The 23,932-nt window shown below is 35.5% G+C and overlaps 1 protein-coding gene across 1 annotated transcript in view; it reads left to right on the top strand.

Annotated features, from left to right (window-relative positions):
* Positions 1–23,932, top strand: part of ITPRID1 (ITPR interacting domain containing 1) — a 77,027-nt gene that overhangs the window by 29,832 nt on the left and 23,263 nt on the right. The window lies entirely within an intron of this gene.

Here is a 23,932-nt window from a genome sequence, read left to right as displayed (position 1 = left end):
CCATCTAATTGAATGCCTCTCAGTGAAACTGGAGGTCCCCTTGCCAATAGGAATTGCCTTCCTAGACATTCAATTAAGAGGTCTGCTGATATCATGTAAGTCATCCCAATCATTCTAAAAATTGATTTGGGAAGTTAGACAAAAGCATTTCCTACATTTAATCTCAAATTCAGAGAGCAACTTAAGGTGGATGAAGGTTAGCCTAATGAAGGAACATCTGAGTTATAGTAAAGCAAATGTGATTTTATTACTTTCAAAAAAAGTGTTGTTAACCCAAGAAAAAATAAGACTGAAAAAACAATAAATAAAACTAGTTTGATTAATGGGGAAAAGGGAAATTACTACTTTGATATATATATATGTGTATATATATATATATATATGAATTGCATACATACATTTTAAATATGTGCATACAATATGAATGAATGGTGATACAAAGTTCAAAAGATGACTTTACTCAAAAGATAAAGGTACATGGACTGTTTGACCAATAGGATATGGCAGAAGTGATGCTGTGCCACTTCCAAGCATAGCCTTCATCCCACCTGGCTGCTGTCCAGCCCTTGAGATACCTGCTCTTGGAACAGTCCTTCTGGGAACCTAACCCTCATGCTCTGAAAAGTGCAACACCTAGTTATGCCACATGTGGTCACTCCAGTGGGCAGCCTTGAATGAGCTTCCATGTGAATAAATCATCTTAGTTGTCCAGTCCAGTCAAACTCGCAAATAACTCCAGCCCAGATGCCGTCTGACTGCAACTGCATGAGAGAACCCCAGCAACAACCACATAGCTGAGTTGTCAACCCACAGAACCACAAGGAGTCATAAGTTGTAGTATTAAGCAGCATATATGGACACAAATAGATGAAAGCATGTGATGAACTCTTCAAGCACATTAAAAACTTAGTTTAAAGACATTTTAAAGACTATTCATCTACTTATGTACCATGCTCTGAATATTAGCAGAAAAGGTGTATTTAAGCATTTCTCTAAGTGAATTTGATCAAAATTACTTCTTATAAGAGATGAGGATCCAAGGCCATCCTCCCTTTATCCATGAAAATGATCACTGGAATGACAAAGGAATATAAATATAAGGAGGAAACATATAGCAGTCAATTAAAAAGTTGGGGACAAAGTCACTCATTCATATTCTAGAAGCCTTGAGGAATTTGTGCGGTATATATTGTGGGTGAAGTTGCAGACAGTTCCACAGGAAGAGCTCACCTAGGGTTTAAGGAGACGAGTGCACTGCAGAACTGTATTCACATGTTAAGTTCATAATTACCAAAAGAATCTGAGTTAACTGTCAAATTGGACAATGCATACCTTTCCTGTCACCCTATAATATCAGCAAACACAGCAAAATTACCACAGTACCTAGCAGTTCACAATTGGAGGGTATTCAGAAGAAATGCCTGCCACAAAAGAATGACTGCCAAGAATCATTAGGAATCCTCAGAAATGAATATTCTCAGTGAGATGTATGAAGACTTTGCATTTATATAAGAGAACAATCTCCAATGAGTAAACATCCTTTTCAGGTAAAACACGCAATGTCTGATTCTGCTTCTGATAATGGCTAAGTGACAGGCCAACCGTCCCACAGATAACTATGAATTCTCAACAAAACATTTTAAAACTCCTACTTAAAGGCACTGGAGAGTGAACAAAAGCAGACAGACAGTGGAGAAGGCTTCAACATGTGGGCGGGGTGGGGAGGGGAATGGGACTGGATGAATTTCCTGTTTTTTTCTTTTTTTTTAAGTCTTTTAGCCTGAAGCAGGAGCTAATTGACACCACTCTAAAATTTTAATAGAAATTAGCAGCAGTCTTGTTAGCTAGAAAAAATCGGAAGACAGAATTTGGAGCAATAACAGAAGCTGAAAAATGAGGGGAGAAATCTCAGAAAGGAGAGAGCCAGAGAGGAGAATCCTCAGACTCTGAGTATGAAATCTATCCAAATCGCTATCCAGTTCTTGAACTAGACATGCATGAGGAAGACTAAGAATCTTAGCTAAGGTTAAAAGAGTGAAATGACACTTCCAATTGGAGTTTGCTTCCAGCCAGTTTTCTGACTGCTAAAGCAGCATACTGTTCACCGTCCAGGTACAATAAAAAATTACTGGGCATATGAGAAAATAAGAAAATGTAACTTATACGTAGGCAATTAATAGAGACAAACCATGAGGAAACCAAGATGTTCAGACCAGCAGAAAAGAATTTTAAAGAGTTTATTATAACCATGCTGAAGGATGTAAAGGAAAATTACACTTAACAATGAGTGAAACAACAGAAAATCTCAAAAGCAAAATAGAAAGTATAATAAAAAATGAAATGGAAATTCTATAAATGAAAACTATAATTTCTGAAATATAGAATTTGATGGATAGGCTTAATAGTAGATAGAACTGAGAAAATAAGGACTTGGAAACTTTAATGTATTATCCAATAAGCTGGAAATTATCCAATAAGTTGAAGAACAGGGGGGAAAAAGACATTAAAAATTATATGGAAAAAGTTATCTGGGTCTCAGGGGCCTGGGAAACAACATCACAAGGTCAATCAGAGTTGATGCAGTTGCAGTCAGAGAAGGAAAGGATGGAGACAACTGGATAGAAAAAAAATCTGAAGAAGTAATGGTGGAAAATTTCCAAAATTCAGTCAGAGATTTATATTTACAGATTCAGGAAGCTCAGCAATTCCAAAGTATGAAAAAAAAAACCAGAAAGCTACACTTAAATATAATGTCAAACTTATAAAAAGAAAACAGTCAAAGCAGGTATAGGAAAATTACATACTGCATACAAGAGAATAAAGATTTGAACGACTGAAGACTTCTCATTGGAAACAGTGGAGCCCAGCAGGCAGTAACTGTGAACCAGATCCTGTATGCAGCAAAAGTGTCCCTCAAGAGTGAAAATAAAGACACTTCCAGATTAAAGGAGAGTAAGATAACATTATCAGCATACCTGCGTTGCAAGCAATGCTGCAGGTAGTTCTTCAGACTAAAGATGGACAGTGAACTGTGATGTTTCACTACACCTCAATGTAATACAGATGACAGTTTTAGCACAGAGGATGGGGAGGTTGGTGAATGGACCAGTACAGCTCAGTGTTTCTACATTTCACATGAAGTGGTACAATATTAAGTTTAAGTAAAACTTTGTGGCTATAAAGCAACCATTAAATTACAGAGATATAGCAAAATACTAATAGAAAAATTAAAATATAATTCAAAAAGTACACTGAAGACAGTAAGTGACAGATTGAATTCTTCAGGAAGAGAGCTGAATTATAAAAGTAAGAGACATGTGTGAGAAATCATTTAAGAGCTGAGTGGAGAAATGAAATGGATATAATAAACAAAATGTCAAGGAAGACAGATCCAAGGAGTATTACATAGACGTAACAGGTGGTTAGAGTTGGACTCTTCCTGTCTTAGTTTTGACTGAGATTCTAAAAAAGATAGATTATCAGATATAAAGTCAATATGTGACAAATCTGTATATGCAGCTTTTCTAAGGAAATCATAGGACCCAGTTCCACTACTCTGGAACCATTCAGCCCACCTTGTATTTAAAGAGGCAACAAGTTGCAGAGACAGAGAAAATATTGCTGAAGATATTTCATTGGCACACAGTAATCCCGGGCTGTGTTCCCTTTCTACCATTTGGAGGAAGACTGGGGATGCTACCTTGAGCCACAAGCAGTAAGACTTTGAAGGAGACCACTCACGGAGCATTTTCAGTTTATGTAACAAGGACAGTCACAGTGTGGCAGGCACAGTTCTGTGTACTTCAAGTGCATTGCATCATTTAATCCTCACAATAAACCATTGAGTTAGGCACTGTTATTATTTCTAATTATTAGATGAAGAAACTGAAGCACAAAAAAGTTAAGTAACTTTTCATAGCCTCACAGATAATAAAAAGTGGTTTCAGGTTTCAAATTCAGGCTGTCTAACACTAACTCTTGAACACTGCACCACACAAGTTTGAAATGACTCCTCTGCAGTTGGAAGACATGTGGCTGGTGCATGAGAATAATATGCAGGCTGTGGAGTGGATTGTAACTCCACACTGAGAACTAACTGCTCAAGAACAGGTCAAGAGGGCAAGAGAAGAGATGACACTGTATTTCATCAATTAAAAGATGAACAATTTGTCCTTGAAATCTAGCTACATCTTACAATTGATGGTGGGTCATAATTTATTTGGCAGAGGTTTTTTTTTTAAGTGGTACCTAAATAATGGGAGTCTTAAATTAATGGTATCTAATACCATTTGATGGCAATGGGCATGAAGAAAAGGAAATGTCCCCTGACCAAACTTTGGACCCTGCAGTAGATCATATTTACACAGCCATAACAATGTAAACACTGTTGATTGGTTTTCAGCTTTGAGAATCAACAAATAGACAAACACAGAGAATGATTCTGGTCATATAACAAACTGGAAATATTATCAAACCAAACATTTTGAAGGTAGAATTATAACTATTAGGAAGTGGTAGATGAGAAGTCTGAAGAAAAGGTGGAGGAAAGGATAAAAACGTTCCTCCAAAAAGAAATCAGAAGGCACCAATCCAGGTGACTGAGCAGTGGTTTCCACAAAAGTATGAGCAAGCTTAGCAAAACCAACAATGACTGGTGCCAAATCCTAGGTTTAGAAATGCTGGGGAGAAGTTACCACTCTTATGACTGCAGGGGCAGGGGAAGGATTAGGGACTGGAGCCTGGAGTGAATAGCTGTATGGAAAACTGTGGCTTTTTGTAGAGGGAGGCAGCCAAGCTGTGGGTGATGCAGCAGGGGAGGCAGGTGGGAAAATGAATACTTCAGACTCCCTCTTTTTGCTATCCTCCAATCTCCAGTGGCCAAGTCTAAGATGATGCCAGTGATCAAGGAACACCATTGATACAGTCTTTATGGGACACACACAGAGCAGGATGGAGAAGAAAGGAGAGTAGGTCTAGAGAAGCAAAGAGAAAATGTTTAGCAGCACAAGGCACTAATGTCTCTACCTTAGATAGAAGGCTGGCAAGGTACTGATTAAAGCTGATGGAATGAAAAAGAAAGAGTTCAGATAGATGATTGACAGACAAAGGTAAAGAAAGTGGAGTAGCAGTATAAATCTTACCTTTTATAGTGGAATCAGATGGACCTGGATTCAAGTTCTGGCTAGTTTCACTACTTAAAAAAGCTGACCTAGAGCAAGTCAGTCAACTTCTCTGTGTTTCAATGTCCTCAAAGATAAATAAGAACAATATAATTTATAGGATTATTGTGAAGATCAAATGAGTTAACTCTTGTAAGGGGACTAGAAGTGTGTCTAGAACATGTTAAGCACTTAATAATATGTTGTTATTAACAAGTCAAAAAATAGAAATGAAAGTATATTATTTAGAAATGAACTATATAACCAGAAGAATCACAAATGGAAAGGGTTAAAAGCAATTACCTTTGGGGAATTTCTGTTCATTTTATGGCCTTTGGTACTACCTGGAATTTTTTATGTGTCTATAGTACTTTGATATAAATAAATAAATAACATTGCAACAAAAAATAGTTTTTATTAAGTCTAGGCACATGAATGAAATGAGAACACTTGAATATCACAGTAAAATGTATGAAGTACAAACATAAGGTAGGGAAAGGAGTAATTCACAAATTTCCAGACAGAAAAATACAGATTATTTACAAAGTGAAAAAATTCCAACTTGTCATTCACAATGCTAAATGGCTTGTGGGAATAAACTAATACATGGAAGAAGCAGGAAAATGTGAACCAGTGATCTTTTACCCATTCATACTTTTTTCTATATGCAAGGGCAGCATAAAGTCATTCTCAAAGGGGAACTCATTGAAGTATTTCCTTCACTACCCTTCCGGGACAATGTCCTGACTAAGATGCTACTCAAATAATGTACTGTAGAATAATTCAAGTAGGGTATGGAAAAAAGTGAACTCAAGTAAAACCTAACTAAACATACCAGATTAATTAATTATTGTTAAAAATTTTAAAAGAAAATATTTCAAAGTAACTTGGGATAAAAATAAAATTTACAATAATGATTTGTTTAAATTCTATTTTATTGCAACTAACTATTGTGAAATGTTGGAAATAGGATAAAAGAGAAATAAAGACAAAAACTAACCAGGGTTTATAATATTAAAATCTAAGTGTACTTCAAGGTAAAAAAAAAACAGAGAGAGAAGACTTTAAAAAATTAATCAAAATTATAATCCTTATTTAAGATTTAACAATTATGAATCATTACATACCAAGTAATTGACATTCGATATATAAAGGCTGATTTTATTAATTTGTAGAAAGCCCCTACAAATTAATCTAGAAAAGTAACACTATTTCAGTAAAAATTTTGATAAAGTTTTTTTTTTTGTGGAACCTGCAGAATTGTCCTAAAATTCATATGTACCCATAAAGAACCAAGAAAAGCTAAGACAACTATGAAGATCATGGAGGAGGGACCTGCCCTATTAGAAACTGAGAGACTTGTTATATAGTTATTGTAAGTAAGTCTCTGTGTCATGGCTAAAATAAATTTAAATAGTGGATCAGTAAAATAGGTCAGAAACAGACCCAACCCCACATACATGGAAATAATAAGTCAGAGACAACATTTCAAAATCAAAGGAGAAAGGGTGAATGTGATAGATACAATGAATTGGTCATTCATATGGAAAAGGCAGAAAATTAAACCGTTGGCTTGCCTCACCCACAAAGATAAATTCCAAGTAGAGCAAAGGTCTAAATGTGAAAGGCAAAGCATTGGTACTTACAGAAGAAAATACAGAGGGATACACTTAAGACCTCAGAGAAGAAACAGTTTCTTAAACAGGACACTCAAAAAAACAAACAAACAAACAAACACATTATAAAGAGAAATACTGATTTTTGAAAAGGCTTCATTATAATTATTAATATTGGTTCAACAAAGATAGCATAAATCATATTCAAAGACCAATCACAAAGTAGAAGGTATCTGCAATTTATTATACAACAAAATATTTGTTCCCAGAAAAATAGATAATTTCTAAAAGTCAATAAAAAAGGCAAATGACTTTTAAAAAGGACATAAATATACAAGTCACAGAAAAGTTGGCCAATAAGAAGAAAAAATGCTTCATCCCATTATAATCAGGGATAGATAAATTTAAATAAGATACTATTTTAAACCCAAAATATTGGCAAAATTTAAAAATTGTGATACTCTCAAATGTTAGTGAGCCTGTGGAGAGAGGGGAGAACACTTATCCTGCTGGTGAGATTATAAATTGGTACAACCATTTTGCAAAGCAATTTGCAAAGTGGTTTAGCAAAATCTAGTAAAGTTTAAGATGCACAGACTCTGTGACTCAGCCATTCCATTTTTTAGTATATGCCCTAGAGAGATCCTCACATATATGCAGAAGAATTGGAGGTATAAGAATATTTTTTCACAACACTGAAATAGCAAAAAACTGAAAACAATCTTACAGCAATCAAATCAATAAGAAAAATGTTAAAGATATCATAATATAGTCATATAGTAGAATAGTACACAGCAGTGATGATAAACAAACAAGTTAATGTATCCACCTGGGAAAATATTACAAATATAAGGTGAGAGAAAGCAAATCACAGTTGGGTGTATACAATACATAAAATATACAACATTTGTTCTGTATTAATCCATGTTAAAGCAAAAGCACAAAAATATGCAAGGAAAAATATAAATACCAAATTCAGGACCCTGGTTAACTGGGAAGGAAGGAAAGGACAGAGGACATGGGATCAGGACAGGGCTTCTACTGCATCTGTGAATTTCCCTTTTGAAAACAATCTGAAATAACTATGGCAAAATGTTATATTTTAGTAGACCTGATGGGTGGTTACAAGGAATAGGTATTTGTTGTGTTATTTTTCTGTACTCTCTACTGTGAAATATTTCCCAATGTGAGAAAATTTTAAAACCAAAGGTATCAGTAGGAATTTTACTAAACAAAATAATGTTTACTAAACAAAAAAATTACAACAGTAATCTAAGAAATACAAATTTAAGTTACACTAAAATAGACAAAGGAGTCAATTGATTAAGTTTTAAGAAATCATATAATCTAATGTCGGCAAGGATACACATTGCTTTCTGAAGGCAATATAACAATTTATGTCAGAAACCTTGCAAATGTGTTTACCTTCTGACCTGCATATGCCTTCTAGAAAGTTATCCTAAGATAATTATAAAAGATGTGAAAAATTAAAACTAGCTTAGATATTCAACATAGAAAATTGTTTAAATAAATAATGCTGCATTAAATGGAATATCACGCAGTCATTAATGAGAACACAACTGGTATTTCATGCCACAGTGGCTAAAGACTTAGAGTTAAGAGATGAAAACAAATCATAAAATAAAATGCATGTCCCTACATAAAAAATCTCAATTTGCTTCTATAAAATTATGTATTTAATCTATATAATACACATAAAAGTTACATCTGAGATAAACTATAGGTAAGAGTTTGGTGACCATCTCATGGTGATGAGTTTCAGGTAGTATTTTTTTCTTTCTCCTTTTTACTTTTTATATTGTACAAATTTAAATGTTTCAAGCAAGTTTCTAACCCTACCCCTCCAACAAAAGATTCTAGTAATTGATCATTTGAGAGAGAAAAAGAGGGAGAGATCACAGTGTCAATAATGACAATCTCTGGATGACAGAATTACGTCCGTTTTTTCCTTCTTTTGCTTATCTGTATTTTCTATTTTGTATACACAGAATAATCATTCAACAAAAATAATTCTAAATGTTAATTTTTACAATTTGAGTATATTTGGGGATTTAGTGAGAGCTAAATTATTAAGGTTTTGCTCATAGGATTTTTGCTCCAAAGCAGATTTGGAAAAGGTTACTTTGAAGAGGTAACTTTGATATCCTGTCTCCAAGCTGGTCTTCTTTCTCATCAGTTACCACTAAACTAGAATCTATTTATTCCCTTACAGTTCTTCGCTTCCCTTCTCTCTCTCTGTCTCTCTCTGTCTCTCTCTGTCCCTCTCTGTCCCTCTCTGTCTCTCTCTCTCTCTCTCTCTCTCTCTCTCTCTCTCTCTGTCCTTCTGTCTCTCTGTCTCTCTCTCCTCTCTTTTCTGTGTTATTTCAAAGAGGCTGCTATTCTTTTAGAACAACACCAAAGTGGCCCGTTTCCTTTCTTAGGCAGACAAATGCCATAGTCCCTGCTATTCTTCCTCCTTTATTTCCTTACCTGTAACCTCTTCCCTTATGCTACTCTTACCCTTGGAAAATGGCATCTCCACAGGACTTACTGGAGAAACTGTAACCATTTGCTCCCTTGCACTAAACTGTGTTCTGCTTTGGGGTAGGAATCTTGTCTTATTTACCTAGTATTCCCAGGCCTAGGACAGTCCCTGAGCCATCAGGGAACCCCACACATACATGTTGCCTCCCCACATTGGTCATGTCGCCATCTGGGTTTCTCTTGTCTTACCCAATTCTAATTCACCAGTGGTGCATTATGGGCAGAGTATAATGACTGTCTTAAAATGTAGTATGTGGTATTTTTAATGATTTTGTTGGCATGGATTTCAATATTTGCAAATTAGGAATGTATCCAATTTGAATATTCCTTTCAAATCTATGAATTGCTACTTCATTTTTTCATGTTGTATTTAGTACTAAGTAATATATACAATTTACTTCACTTTGTACACATTCCAGCAACATCTCTCAGAAAGTTGGTTTACCTAAATATACATGGAATCTGATGCTTAACTTTATATTCCAATAAGTTGCAATTCTTATTAAGGCACAGTTCGTTGTTAATTAACAGTTTATATCAATATACAGATTTGCAGTGTCCTAAGCAGTTTTAATTACATTACTTAATGTAATGATCACACTATCCTTTCCTCTTTAGAAATAAGACATCAACAAATTGAGTAACTTGACTAAGTTTACACAACTAGCAAAGGGAAGGACCAAAATTAAAGCCAAGATCTTTTTGAGTTCAAATCTAGCCCTCCATCCATACTTACTAACTCATTCAACAAATATTCAGTGAGCACTTACACATACAAGAACCCCTTCTAGGTGCTGGGGGTACAGATTCAAACCAAACAGAACCTAGTCTCATGGAGTTTACAAGAGTTAGGAGAAACCAGTTAATTATTAAAATACAATTGTGATGTAAGTGTCAAGAGGAAAAAGCAAAAGATAAATCGAAAGCGCTAACATCCAGGAAAGAGCCGAGTACAGATCTGAGTGCCTTGATAAAGCGTCACTTTAACTTCTTGGCAACATTTGAGTGCTGACTCCATGTCAAGCACATGTCCAGGCACTTTCCATCACTGAATCCTCCCTCAGAGCTGGATTCTGTTATTATCATTCCCCTTGCACAGATGAGGAAGCTGAAATAGAGAGATTGTGTAGCTGCCCATGGCCACACATCTCAGAGCCCCTGACTGTCTTTTGTTTCTGATTGCCTTCTAAATTGATCTTGACAAAATGTTTGTGGTAGTAAGCTCTTAGCACTTGCCTTAAATCCTAGTGCATATAGGCAATTGAAACAACAAAATTGCTCAAACATAAAGCAAACTTAGATCGTGGAACTCAGAAGATACTGATTTCTGTACTACTTTGCCATCTACAGTTTCATCCTTCAATTGTTACCACTGGCCTCCCTGATGACGTGATTTGCTAACTTGAAGGTAAAAATGGACTCTGTTGGCACTGAGAAGAAAGACGGAGTGCCCACCTCTTTTGTTGTTTGGTCTGGGTAGTGGTGTTGGTTTGGGGGGAGCTAGTGCACAGGGAGGAGGATGGCCAGAGTGAAAGGAACTGATCGCTGGGCACTGCCTGTTCACACAACAGATTAGGACCAGGACACTGATGGAGCACAAGTCTTGGTGGCTCTGTCCCTTGGCTTAGTCGCCTGGCCTCAATTTGAGTCCAATTGCTTAATTTTCTGCACACCCCATGAAAGCCAATTCCCATGCTGCTCTGTGTCTTCTTTATATTTCTCCATAATGCCGTCTCTGGCTGTTTAACTGCAGCAGGCTTTATGATAAGGGTTGCTGTTTGGTTTTTTTTTTTTTTTTTTCCTTCTTCTTCTTTGGCAGTAGGCAAAGACTTAATTTTAAAAGACACACTCAAACTCAAACAGCCCTGAACGACTTACACGGAAAGCAGGGTGTTTTCTAGGCTTGTTTTTGAAATATTGCAATTTTTTTATTAGGCAATTTTATCATTGTTATAAATAAGTAATTGTACTGGGGAGAAGGGATAATCCTTATTTAATTAAATTCATCTATACTCCCAGGTTGGCAGCAACAAGACATATGTGAGACTAATACCCACAGCCTGCCTCTTTGCATGTGCAATTAAAAATTCACTCTACAGTAGCACTGCCAGTTTCGTGTTGCTTTTGGCATTTACAAATTCTTTTATTTTGTGACTTTTTTTTTTACCATACACATATGCTGGAGCAGATGTTGCTTATTTGTTGTTTATTCAAATCTGTAGGCTCTGGCAGCTAACTCCATTGTTCTGTAATGAAGCTTTATTCACTGTCCTGTATTAGGACCCAGCGCCTGCACGAGAGGCTGCGTTGGCTCCCAGTAGGACGCCACAGTTATTGCCCTTGTAGTTGGCTGTTTATAGTCGGAAGCCTGCACTGGGGGAAAAAACAACAACAAAGGGCTTGGTGATTACAGTCGGGGTGAAGGGAAAGGAGTGGGCAGGAGGGTCACCCTGAGTTATTCTGCTCTGTAGTTCTGCCCGGTGGCCTCAGCCTGGCATCCCAGCTCATCTGCTGTGGGGATTTGGTGTCTGAGGCTGGGAAGCATTTCCTTCCTGCTCTTTCTCTTCTTTTTCTTTCTTTTCCTCTCTCTAGTTATTAAATTCGTTCACACGCAGGGTGTTTAGTGCATCTCCCCACCCTCATTCTGCCCCCTTATTTCCAGGGCATACATAGATTCATTAACAGCCATGCTCAGTCCAACACAAAACTGTTTCTTCCATGTATCACACCCTCATCACATCTTTCCTCATCCATGTATTATTTCTGGCTCCCTGTGTCTTAGGGGTAGCCACACTTCATAAAGTTGAGAATGTCAGGTCCGTGTTGACCAAAATAAAGACCTGCTGATCCCTAGAGCTCTGATGCCAATTTGGAGACATTCGCCTTCTGGAAAACCCCTGTCTTGGCCAGGAGGCAATCAATCAGAGATGTAACCACCTCCATCTGGCACATTATGACATGGAACCTCACTATTAACACATTTGTGATTCATCTTGTCCCAACGAGTGGTGCCAGGGATCAAACCACATCCTCCCTCCCCGTGGCAGCTGGGAGCATTCTAGCTTCCCAGCATGCAGAGTTAACACATTGGCTCCTGTGACATCGCAAGTAACAATTCTTTTAATTATCACACCTTCCCTCCCCCTCCCCACCCACTCCACAGACATTTTGGCACCATGGGGATATTTTGCAGCCGCCAAGCAGTACTTTTCTTAATTGACGGAGTATGTTCCAATAGCATGAAGCCTAGTATCATCCACTATCGAATGAAAGGGGCAGTTGCTTGATGCTAAGTTCTATAGCTATAACTCTACACTTGTTTAGAGCTTTTACTTCCATAAGGATGTTGTAGTGTTTGTTCATACTTTTTTTTTAAGTTTATTTCTCCCGATAGTCTATACATGGATATTTCCTTAGGATTGAATTCAGGGTCTTTCCCATTCTGGCCTCGGTCCATCCTAACAGTCCTAATTCCTGTCCTACAACCCAAACTTCCTGTGTTGGGGTTGCTTTGAATCCCGCAGCATTCCCCACCTTTACATCTTTGTAGTGCATTGCTCCCATTTCATGGAATCCACTTCCAGTTTCCTTTTCTACACTCCAAAAGCCAAGGTCTCAGTTCAGTTACTACCTCTTCTGTCATCTCCTCCAAGAACCCTATTCCCCGAGATACTCCTTCTTCAGTGCTCCCAAAAATGTTCATATGCTTTTATCATAGGCCTGAACACAGTTTGCCTTGAATTATAATTAGCTGCTGGAAAACATAAGTCCCTAACTAAATTGTTATTTCTTTTATGGATTCTTTGCATACATCTTTATAGCCATGTCTTGAGTAGGGGTTGGCATCGCATCTACAGAAGGATTTGCATGGGAAATGGGTTTAAGGCTGAGGACTGAGTCTATATTGAGCATTCTGTATGCCAGGCATCACACAAAGCCCTTTACATTCTTAATTCATCCTTTAAAAAACCATAGGAGTAAGTGTACTTTACTCCCATTTTACCGATGAGGGAACTGAGGCTCAGAAAGAATAAGTAAGTGATTCAAGGAAATCTAGCTATTAAGTGACTATGAGTCACAAATCTATCTGATCCCAAAGCTTTTATTCTTGCCACAACATTCCTCTGTTTCCCTAGCAAAAATGTTAATGTTATTTTAGAATAGTCAAAATACCACCCTAATATAAAAATATAGATAGAATTAGATTTACAATTCAACAGAGAAAACACTGCTATATTTCTAAGGGGATATTAAAATCAAAGTATATTAATATGGTTGAAATGATCCCCACCAAAAAGTGAAGCAAATCAAAGTTTATGATTTAACAAGAGTTGAGTTTATTTAAATTCAGCCTTAATAATAACAATTATTATTGTTATTAGTTTATTATTTATATTACTTATATATTATACTTTATTATATAACAAATATATGATAATATATTTATATATTATTTATATGTATTGTTATTTATATAATAATTATTTATATAATAGTTTAACAATTATATATATTATTATATAAATCATAATTATTGAAGCATTATAATTACTTAGATGATAATTGTTAAGCTATTACTATTATTATTCATATAATTATTTTTATTATTTAATCCTCCACAGAACTATGCTGGATGAAAATAAACAAGAGCATTTTTTCTGTGCCCCTTATGAAAATTAATTAATTTTTTTATTTAACAAGTGATGTGTTTCAGGGTTTTTTCCAAAGGATATCTTGTATCAGATATGAAACCAAGAATCCTTTATTTTGTTTTAGCCTGAGAGGTTGTTTGGGAAGAAATTAGAAAATCAATCTCTCACAGGTCCTTTTGAGCCTGGAGAGGTACTTCTGGAAGGAATGGAGGGTGTGACCAAGGTGGCTGATAGAAGCCGCCAAAGAGGAAGAAAGAGGGGGTACAGTGGATGCATTTCAAATGCTCTTTATCACACAGTTTATCCCCCATTCTTGCCATAGCTCAGTTCCACCACTTTTCCCCAACTCCTTCCTAGTTCCCTTTAATTACTGGCCAAGTGAAAACACAAAACCATTCAGGGCGAATATTGCATCAAGAAACTAGGTTTTAATAAGGGAGTTTGTGTGTTGCCAAAAGTCCCAGATAGTATGAAATCAAAGTGAAGATCAATGGCTTGTGGGAGAGCAAGGGGGAAATCATAGTATCCCATGTCGTTTTCAAGAATCCATTGGAAAGAAGATCCCAGTTCTTGTCTCGTGTAGCAGACATCATCCTGTTATGATAAGCACAAGGCTCTAGAAAAGTTTGAGCAAATGAAAAGGACACTGGCACTAGCAGAGGCTTTGAGTATTAGGGTTTTCCTTCCATAGCTGATCTTATTCTGGCTGCTCTCCTCACCTTGGAAAAAGAGTTGACATTTTCCCCTCTTAGCCTTCCCTGGGAAAATTGAAGCCAGAGGTGAGGCTGGTTCTTCTCCCTGGGAAGAGTGGTTAGAGAGCGGCTCAGAGCCAGAGCAGCTGAGAGTTTGATTGGTTTTCTCCTGCTGCCAACTCTGGGCTGCTTCTGGTGCCCACACAGACTCCAGTGATGATCTCTGACATGGTCTGTTTCCTTCGGCATGTGCAGTTTGCCCACCTGCATGGCAATCACACAGGTTTAACCTTGGTCGTGGTCTGATGCATTAACCAATAGGATTTGAAGTTTATTTTATGAAATACAACATGATACAAACTTGTAAATACTCTGTTTTCATTAAATGACTTTCTTTTTAAAAATGTGTAGAGTCTAGAGTTTCAAAGTTCTATTTTTATCATTATTGTTCCTATTGTATTAATGGATAATATTATTAGTATAAACTTTTGACTCTGGAAAAATATGACTATTTCAAAACCCAGTGTTGGCTCTTTGTTAACTATAAAGTGAACGAATTATGATTTACTAGCAGCCCAAAGACGCTGACACGCATACCCTGGTAGTCTAGTGGGGGACCTGACACCTATTGGAAGCTCAAAAAGTGTTTGTTCAATGGATGAATGAGACAACAAAGATTTCTCAGGGGCTCTGTTTCTGCCTATGATTAAAAGACAAAATCAAGCTCCTTTCTAAATGTCTTCACAGTGCAGTGATATGAGAGAGAGAGGAAGAGACAGAAACTCATGATGGCCAAACTCCAAAAGCTTAAATAAAACCAAGGTCACTTAGATAACATTTTGCAAAGATATATTCTGCAGTACCATAGATTTCTATTGACCTATTGATAAAGAGATTTGATTGAGAAGAATAAAAGATTTTTAATGCCCATCAGACTATCATTTTCAAATGTAAGTATCGAATAATCTATCAACTGGGGGTTTCATCAAAGAAATTGAAAGTTTACATGGAGATACTGAATAAAAGAATGGACCAAGATAATTTTGGCAAAGTATTGCTTTTCTTTTTATTTTCCTTTGTGTATATTGCCAGCTCTTCCTACATTTCCCAGTACCTTCTCAATATATTTTTTCACAAAATAAATTTTTACATCAGGTAAGCTAGCACATCTAATCATTTCAGTTTATTCTTGGCATCCATCCTTATTTCCATTCTTTTTTTCTCTGGAGAGAATGATTGCTAAGCCTGCTGTGAAACTGTCATCCTCGGGGATTTTCCTTCACTTTTTTCTTTCTACATCTTTCTGGGTTAGATTATCTTCCTCCTAGAACTCATTTCTTTCTTTGGGTATTTCTTTTTTTCTTTTTCTTTTTTTTTTTTTTTTTGAGAACATCCTCCAGTCATTTCATTCAATAAAAAGGATATTTAATCAGAAAACAAAGCTCTGCTCTCAGCGTCAACTAGATGGTGACTCTTAAAGCCTGGTGCACAGTTGTCACTTTAGGAATTCTTATCATTACCAACTTGGAGATTCCTTGAATTAACTGGATCTTTGTTTATCTCTTGTTTTTTGTTTGTTTGTTTGTTTGTTTTTTTGTTTGTTTTGGCATTTCTCTATTTTAATGCCTTCAGTTTGATGGAAGATGGTCTCCAGTGGCTTCCAAAGAACTGTGCCAAAGAGCTGAAAGGTTTAGGACATTGTGTATCTGAAAATGTCTTTATTCTGCCCTCACAGTTGATTAATGTGTTGGCTCAGCATCAAATTCTAAGTTCAAAATCATTTTTTTCACAATTCTGGAGGCCTTGTTCAATTGCCTTCTTGCTTCCAATGTTATATGTTGAGAAGTTTAAAACCATGGTGAAGACTCTTTTATTTTTCTCTCTCTTTAGAAGCTTGTGTCATGTTTTTGAGATTCATCTATGTTGCAGCATTTATCAGTACTTTATTCCTTTTTATTAATGAATAATATTCTATTATAGATATGCCAGATTTTATTTACCCATTCATCAGTTGATAGACCATTGGATAGTTTCCACGTTTTGGATATTGCACATTCATGTATTAGTTTTTGTGCAGACTTACATTTATGTTCCTCTTGGTAATTTACCTAGAAACAAGATTTGCTGGGTCATGTGGTAGCCCTCTGTTTAAAATTTTGAGAAACTGTCAAACTGTTTCCCAAAGCAGCTAAACCATTTTACAATCCTGCCAGCAATGAATGAGGATTCCAATTTTCCTCATCACTGTCAACTTTGTTATTATCTCACTATTTATTTTAGCCATCCTGGTGGTATCTTATTGGTATCTTATTTGCATTTCCCTGATGGCTAATGAGAGTGAGCATTTTTTCATGTCTTTATCAGCCACTTGTATAACTTGTTTGGAGAAACATTTTCAAATTCTTCGCACTTTTTAAACGGGGTTATTTGTCTTTTTGTTGTTGAGTTGTAAGGGTTATTTACATATTCTATATAGAAGTCCCTTATCACACATGTGATTTTCAAATATGATTTTCTATTCTGTGGTTTATCTTTTCATTCTCTTGATGGTGTCATTTGAAGCTCAGTTTTAAATTTTGATGAAGTCCAATGTGTCTGTCTTTCTCTTGTTGCTTGTGCTTTTGGTGTCATATCTAAGAAACCATTGCATAACACAAGGTCATGAAGATTTACTATGTTTGCTTCTAAGAGCTTATGGCTTTAGCTCTTACAAAACTGTTTATGATCCATTTGAGTTAATTTTTGTATATGGTCTGAGGGAGAGGTCCACCTTTATCCTTTCACATGTGAATATTTAATTCGCCCACCGCCATTTGTTAATAAGACTATTTTTAGTACTCTTGTTGAAAATCAGTTGACTATACGTGTAAGAGTTTATTTCAAAGCTCTCTTAATTGAATTTCACTGATATACATATATATATATGTATGTGTGTGTGTGTGTATATATATATTATATGTGTGTGTGTGTGTATATATATGGTATTGGAATATATCCTATTCCAATACCATATGATCATCATTATATGGCTTTGTAGTAAGTTTTAAATCAGAAAATCTAAGTTTTCCAATTTTGTTTTTCTTTTTGAAGATTGTTTTGGTTACTCTGGTTCTTTTGCATTTCATATGAATTTTAGAATCAGCTTGTTAATTCCTATTTTTAAAAGGCAGCTTGGATTTTGATAGAAATTATATTGAATCCTCAAATCAATTTGGAAACTATTGCCATCTTTATAATATTAAGTCTTCTGATCCATAATACAGGATGGTTTTCCATTTATTTGGTCTTCCTTAATTCCTTTCAACTATGTTTTACAATTTTCGATACATAAGTCTTACAGTAATTTTGTTAATTTTTACTCTAAGTATTTTTTCTTTGTGATGATATTGTAAATGGAATTGTTCTTGATTTAAATTTTGGACTGCTCATTGCTAGTGTATAAAAATGACATTGATTTCCTTATATTGATCTTGTATCCTACAACTTTGCTAAACTCATTTTATTAGTTCTAATACTTTTTTAGTGAATTTCTTAGAATTTTCTGTAAGATCATGTTATCTGCAAATAGAGATGGTTTTTTACTTCCTTTTCAATCTTGATGCCTTTTATTTCTTTTCTTCTTCTCCTTCTCCCCCTCCTCCTCTTTTTCTTTGCTAATTTTCCTGGAAAGAGAAGTGAAGAAAGTGGACATCTTTGTCTTAATCGTCATTTTACAGGGAAAGCCTTCAGTCTTTGACTATTAAGTATGATGTTAGCTGTGGTGTTTTGCAGATGGTGCTTATCAGGTAGGGGGTGTTCAGTTCTATTCCCAGTATGTTGAGTTTTTTTTTGTTTTGTTTTGTTTTTTTTATCGTGAGAGAGCATTAGATATTGCCAAATGCTTTTTTTTTTTACATCAGTTAACGTGAACGTGTGCATGTGGTTCTATTCAGATTTTCTGTTCCTTCAAAAGTAAATTTCAGTAGTTTGTGCCTTTATAAGAATTTATCCATTTTATCTAAATCATCTAATTTTTCATTCATGGTATTGCCATATAATCCTTTTTATTTTAGAAGGTTAATAATGTCTCCTCTCATTCCTGATTTATTAATTGAGCCTTCTCTCTTTTTTCTTGATCAGTCTAGCTAACGTTTGTCACTTTCGTTGATCTTTTCAAAGAACCAACTTGTGTTTTCTTATTCTTGCTGTTGTTTTTCTATCCTCTATTTCCTTTACGTCTGCTCTAGTCTTTATTATTTTTCTTTCTGCTTGTTTTTCATTTTGTTTGCTCTTCTTTTCTGTAGCTTTTTAGGGCAGAACATTGGGTAATTGATTTGAGGTGTATTTTTTTTTAATATAGGCATTTACAGATATAAATTATCTTTGAAGCACTGCTTTACCTGTATTGCATAAGTTTTTTACATGTTGTGTTTTGGTTTTCCCTCATCTTGATATATTTTCTAATTTCCCTGTGTGTCTTTGACCCATAACTTATTTAGGAGTGTGTTGTTTAATCTCCACATATTTGTAAACTTCCCAAATTTCCTTCTGTTGTTTATTTCTAATTTAATTCCATTGCAATCAGAAAACATACTTGGCAAGATTTCAGTCCTTTTAAATGTATTGAAGCTTATTTTATGGCTTAATATGATCTATCCTGGAGAATGTTCTGCATGCACTTGAGAAGAGTATGTATTCCCTAGATGTCTAAATGGTCTAGTTCATTTATAACGTTGCTCAAGTCTTCTGCTTTTCAGTTGTTCTCTTCATTATTAAAGGGAGTATTGAAGTCTCCAGTTGTTAGTGTTTAATTTTTTACTTCTCTTTTTAGTTCTGCCAGGTTTTGTTTCATATATTTTGGAGCTTCTTGGGGGGTACATATGTGTTTTAAATTGTTTTGTCCTCCTGATAGATTGACTGTTTTAACATTAAACAGGGTCTTTCTTGGTCTTTAGCAACAATTTTTGTCTTAATGTTTATAAAAGGTAACATAACATAAAATAATCTAACCCAGGTTTTGTTATTGCTATTTGCAAGGTGTATCTTTCTTCCTCATTTTACTTTGAACTTACTTACTTCTTTGAATCTAAAGTATATCCCCTATTGACTGCATATAGTTGGGTCATATTTTTTCTTATTCTTCCTATCTCTTTTGATTAGAGTGTTTCAGTTATTTAAATTTAATGTAATTATTGATAGGGTGGAATTTATGCATGCCACTTTGCTATCTGTTTTATATGTCTTATAGCTTTCTTATTTCTGCATTAATGGATTTTTCAGTTAAATAAGTATTTTCTTGTGTGAATTTTAATTATCTTGTTTTTTAATTATATTTTTAAGTTACTTTCTCAGTGGTTGCCTTGGGGATAATATCTTAAAACAATCTAGCTAAAATTAATACCAACTTAATTTCAATAGTATATAAAAAGTTTGCTCCAATATAGCATCATTCTCTCCTCCCTCATTTGAGTATTATTGCCATACAAATTATATTTTTATACATTATAATTCTGTTAACTAAATTTTATACTTGTTCTTTATTAAATCATCTTTTAATTCAGATAAGAGAATAGAAGAATTATAAGCAAAAAATGTGGTATATACATATAGTGAAATATTATTCAGCAATAAAAAGGAATGAAAAAAGAATTATAAGCAAAAATACATTTTTATTATCTTTACATTGTTTTTTGCCAATACAGTTACCTTTACTGCAGCTTTTTATTTCTTCATGTGATTCTGAATTACTCTTGGTGCTTTTTCACTTCAGCTTGAAGGACTTCCACCAGTTTTTCTCATAGGACAGGTCTGCTAGTGATAAATTCTCTCAATTTTGTTTATCTAGGAATGTCAAATTGTCTTTTATTTTTGAAGGACAGTTTTCCTGAATATAAAATTTCTTGGTTGGCATTCTTACCTCTTTCAGTACTTTGACAATGTTCTTCATGCTTTCTGATGGGAAGTTAACTGTTAATCTTACTGAGTTTCCCAATGGTTTATTGTTATGATGATTTGTTGTTGGTGTTGTCTCTGGTTTGTTTGTTTGTTTGCTTGTTGTTTGTTTGAAAGTAACTCCCCTGGATTAATTCTGTGAAGTCTGTCTTCTTTGTCATCTGCAGCCACTGAAGTCTCTACTTAGATATCTTAGTGGTCAGTTAATGATTGGATGGGTATTTCCTTAAGTGCCTTAAACAAATAAGTCTCCCACCCTTTAATGATGGTCTCTGTTCATATGTTGGAGCATGGCTCCATCTCAGCTTAGTCTTCACTTCCTGCTTGTTAAGAACCTCAAGGTCAGTCAGAGGTGAGAGATTAGGGTCTTCTCAGATCTTTCCTGGGCATGCACACAGCCCTGCACATGTGTACAGCCTTCTAGACCCTAGTTGTATATCAGACCTTTTCAAAGTCTTCTGTGGGCATTAGCCAGCTTCTTGTTTGCCCCAAGCGATATCACCATCTCAGGTAGCTGCCATGTTAAACCATTATCATTGGTTGTTTTTGATAAATACCCCGATGATGCGGCTATCCTCACTTAAGGACCTGTGAGTCAGGTCAAATAAAGACAAGCTTAGTGAATGGAGCTTCACCAGAGAGCTGCCAGCCAGGTCAAATAGTGACAGTTCTCCAGGATGGGGCTTTTCTGGGAGCTTCACACTTTTTCCGCTTCCTCCAGTAACTGCTAAGGCTTCTAGTTTTCACAGCTATTGTTGTTCCAAGGATGCTGATTTTCAAGGCTAATTGCAGAGCTGAGGAAAGGATGATGGGATTAGGGTAAGTTAAAATGCCACGAAGTTCACTGTTCTTACTTATATCCAGCTTTTTGTTGTCTTGAATTAATGCTCCAAAAGTTGTTGCATGCCTTGGATTAATCTCTGGAGTTCTGAAAAAGTTAATTTTGACAACTTTTGCCAGTGTTCTTGTTACTTTTACATAGCAGTGGGGTTTTGGGGGCTATCTTTCCCATTATTCCAGAAGTACCTCTCTCCCTTTCTATCTTTGTAGTAAACCAAATTTCTTTACTATGGTTTTAGCAGAATATTTGCAACGGAAAAAATTATATGTATTCATTTTACCATTTTAGTGTGTAGTCTACATTTGTTTTATTATTCAGTAACAATGGATTGAAACATTTCTACTAGTAGAATATCAGGTTGTAAGAAACACCAGAAGGAAAGATATTCTTGGTTAAGGCCATTCTTCTTTTAAATCCCCATATGATCAGCAGTCTGTTTTGTTTCAGTCTAAAGCCAGATTCAGTGGTTATGTTTATATTTATGTTGTATACCCAACAGCATTCCGGACCTTCCTGAATTTGAGAGATGGCTGTTCAGCAATGCAGATATCATTTTTAATTCTTTATTGCTTTATGTCCAGCATAATGACATTAAGTTACATTGCGTTATTCTTGCCATTAATAAGAGCTTCAAATTTTTCTAGCTCATAAGTTTTTTTCCTTACAGTCACCTGTGCAATAGCTTAAGAAGCGCGGCCTGTCCACATTTTTCAGATACTAAACTTTGGCTCAGAGGAATTAAGTGACTTGCCACAAAACAACGAGTTAGTATACACCAAGGTTGGAAGTTGAATTCAGGCGATCTATATTGAAATTTAGAGACCTCTTCACTATACCATCCAAAGTCCTTGACTCCAGGTACCATGGACTTTCAGATTATTATTCAGTCCAAACCTTCCAATGCTTAAAATACCTACATCACCTCCAATATCTTCTTAAGCACCTAAAGTAAGGGGAACGGAGAGTTCAGTCTATAAAAGTTTCCAATAAAATTATGCTTTATAAGGGAAGACCAGAGCTAGTTATCTTTGCTTTTGGTGAGGAGCAAGGTGTGGAAGGGAGGGTGAGACTCAGTTTTAGCTCAACAGCTTATTTAAAAAATAACTGTGTATGCAAGTTTGCAGATTTATACTTTTTCTAATAATTTAACAAATATTTATTATGTGTCCAGAGCTGTAAATAATTCAAAATCTCCACACAAGGAAGAGGTGGCATACAATTAATAGGTGTATATATCCCATGAATAGAGTAATTTTCTCTGTTTTGTTCAATACTGTATGCCCAGATCCTTAGAACATACCCAGATCCTGGTGCATAATGAGTGTTCTGTAAATATTTATGTAATTAATTAACTAACTAATAAGGTAATCTTAGATGTTTTTAAAGGTTATGAAAAAAATAAAATGGAATAATGGAGTATAGAGTGTCCTGGCCCAGAGAGCTATATTATATTGGGTGGTTAGGGATGTTTCTCTGAGGGGAGAGTATTGGACATCCTTGTCACCACATTTTAGAACAGTCATTGCTTTTTTTTTTTTTTTTTTTGAAGCCTCTTTCAGAAACCACTGAAAAACTCCTGACTCAGAAACTCCACTTGTACTTTCAAATCACAAGGAACCCTAGAATGTCATTTCTTGTTCCCTGGAATAGAATGGGAGGAATAAACACTGCACCTCAATGCAGGTCCACTGCTAATGTTTTCCATCACCATCACCCAAGGCACTAAGCAGATATTTCTTTTTAAGCTATAAGCTATAGGGTCGAGAATGTTACTTAGTTCAGGTTAATTTTATATTAATTTTCTTAAGGAGAATGAGTGGCTTCTAGATAAGTATATATTGATTAGCAAAACAGTCTAAGTTACCAAGTCCAGAATTTACCCTTAGAAAATAAAGTGGCGTAGGTTCATTAAACAAACACAGCCTGAATGTTCTCCTTTCTTCTTTGGACATGGATATAGGACTGACGTGAAATACCAAACAGCTGATATGTGTGGTTTAATGGAAAAAGCATGAACATAAGTTAAGGTCACATTGTTTGTGGGACCTATGGTAAGTTTCTGAGGCCCACAAACCTCGATGTTTCCATTTTTATGATGGGAATGATAAAATCTACCCAACTTGGCAGTTGTAAGGATCAGAAACAGTGGGTGCAGAACAGCATGAACAGTAATGGCAAACTGTAACTGGTGGCTGTTAGTACTATTGTTATTGCTATGAATTCATCACGAAAGTCACTTATGAATCCTCTTGTGTCATTTCTATGGACAAAGATAAGAAGACATGGTGAGTGATTATCAATATATAATCTTTAGTGCTCTCTTAAGCAAAATGAGACATTAACTGATTTGAAAAATGAAAATCTTTTCTTCTGATTCTTATAAGCAAAGTATGTGTAATTATATAGACTTTCATTTTCAAATGTGATCAAGACTATTACTGGTAACACACTGACTAATTAAGGGCTAATACAAGTGGTGTGGTAGAGTTTTCTGAGA

This window comes from Camelus bactrianus, chromosome 7, assembly GCF_048773025.1.
Source record: "Camelus bactrianus isolate YW-2024 breed Bactrian camel chromosome 7, ASM4877302v1, whole genome shotgun sequence".
Lineage (NCBI taxonomy): Eukaryota > Metazoa > Chordata > Mammalia > Artiodactyla > Camelidae > Camelus > Camelus bactrianus.
The sequence above is the reverse complement of the archived record's forward strand: the minus strand, read 5'-3'. Positions and strand labels throughout refer to the sequence as shown.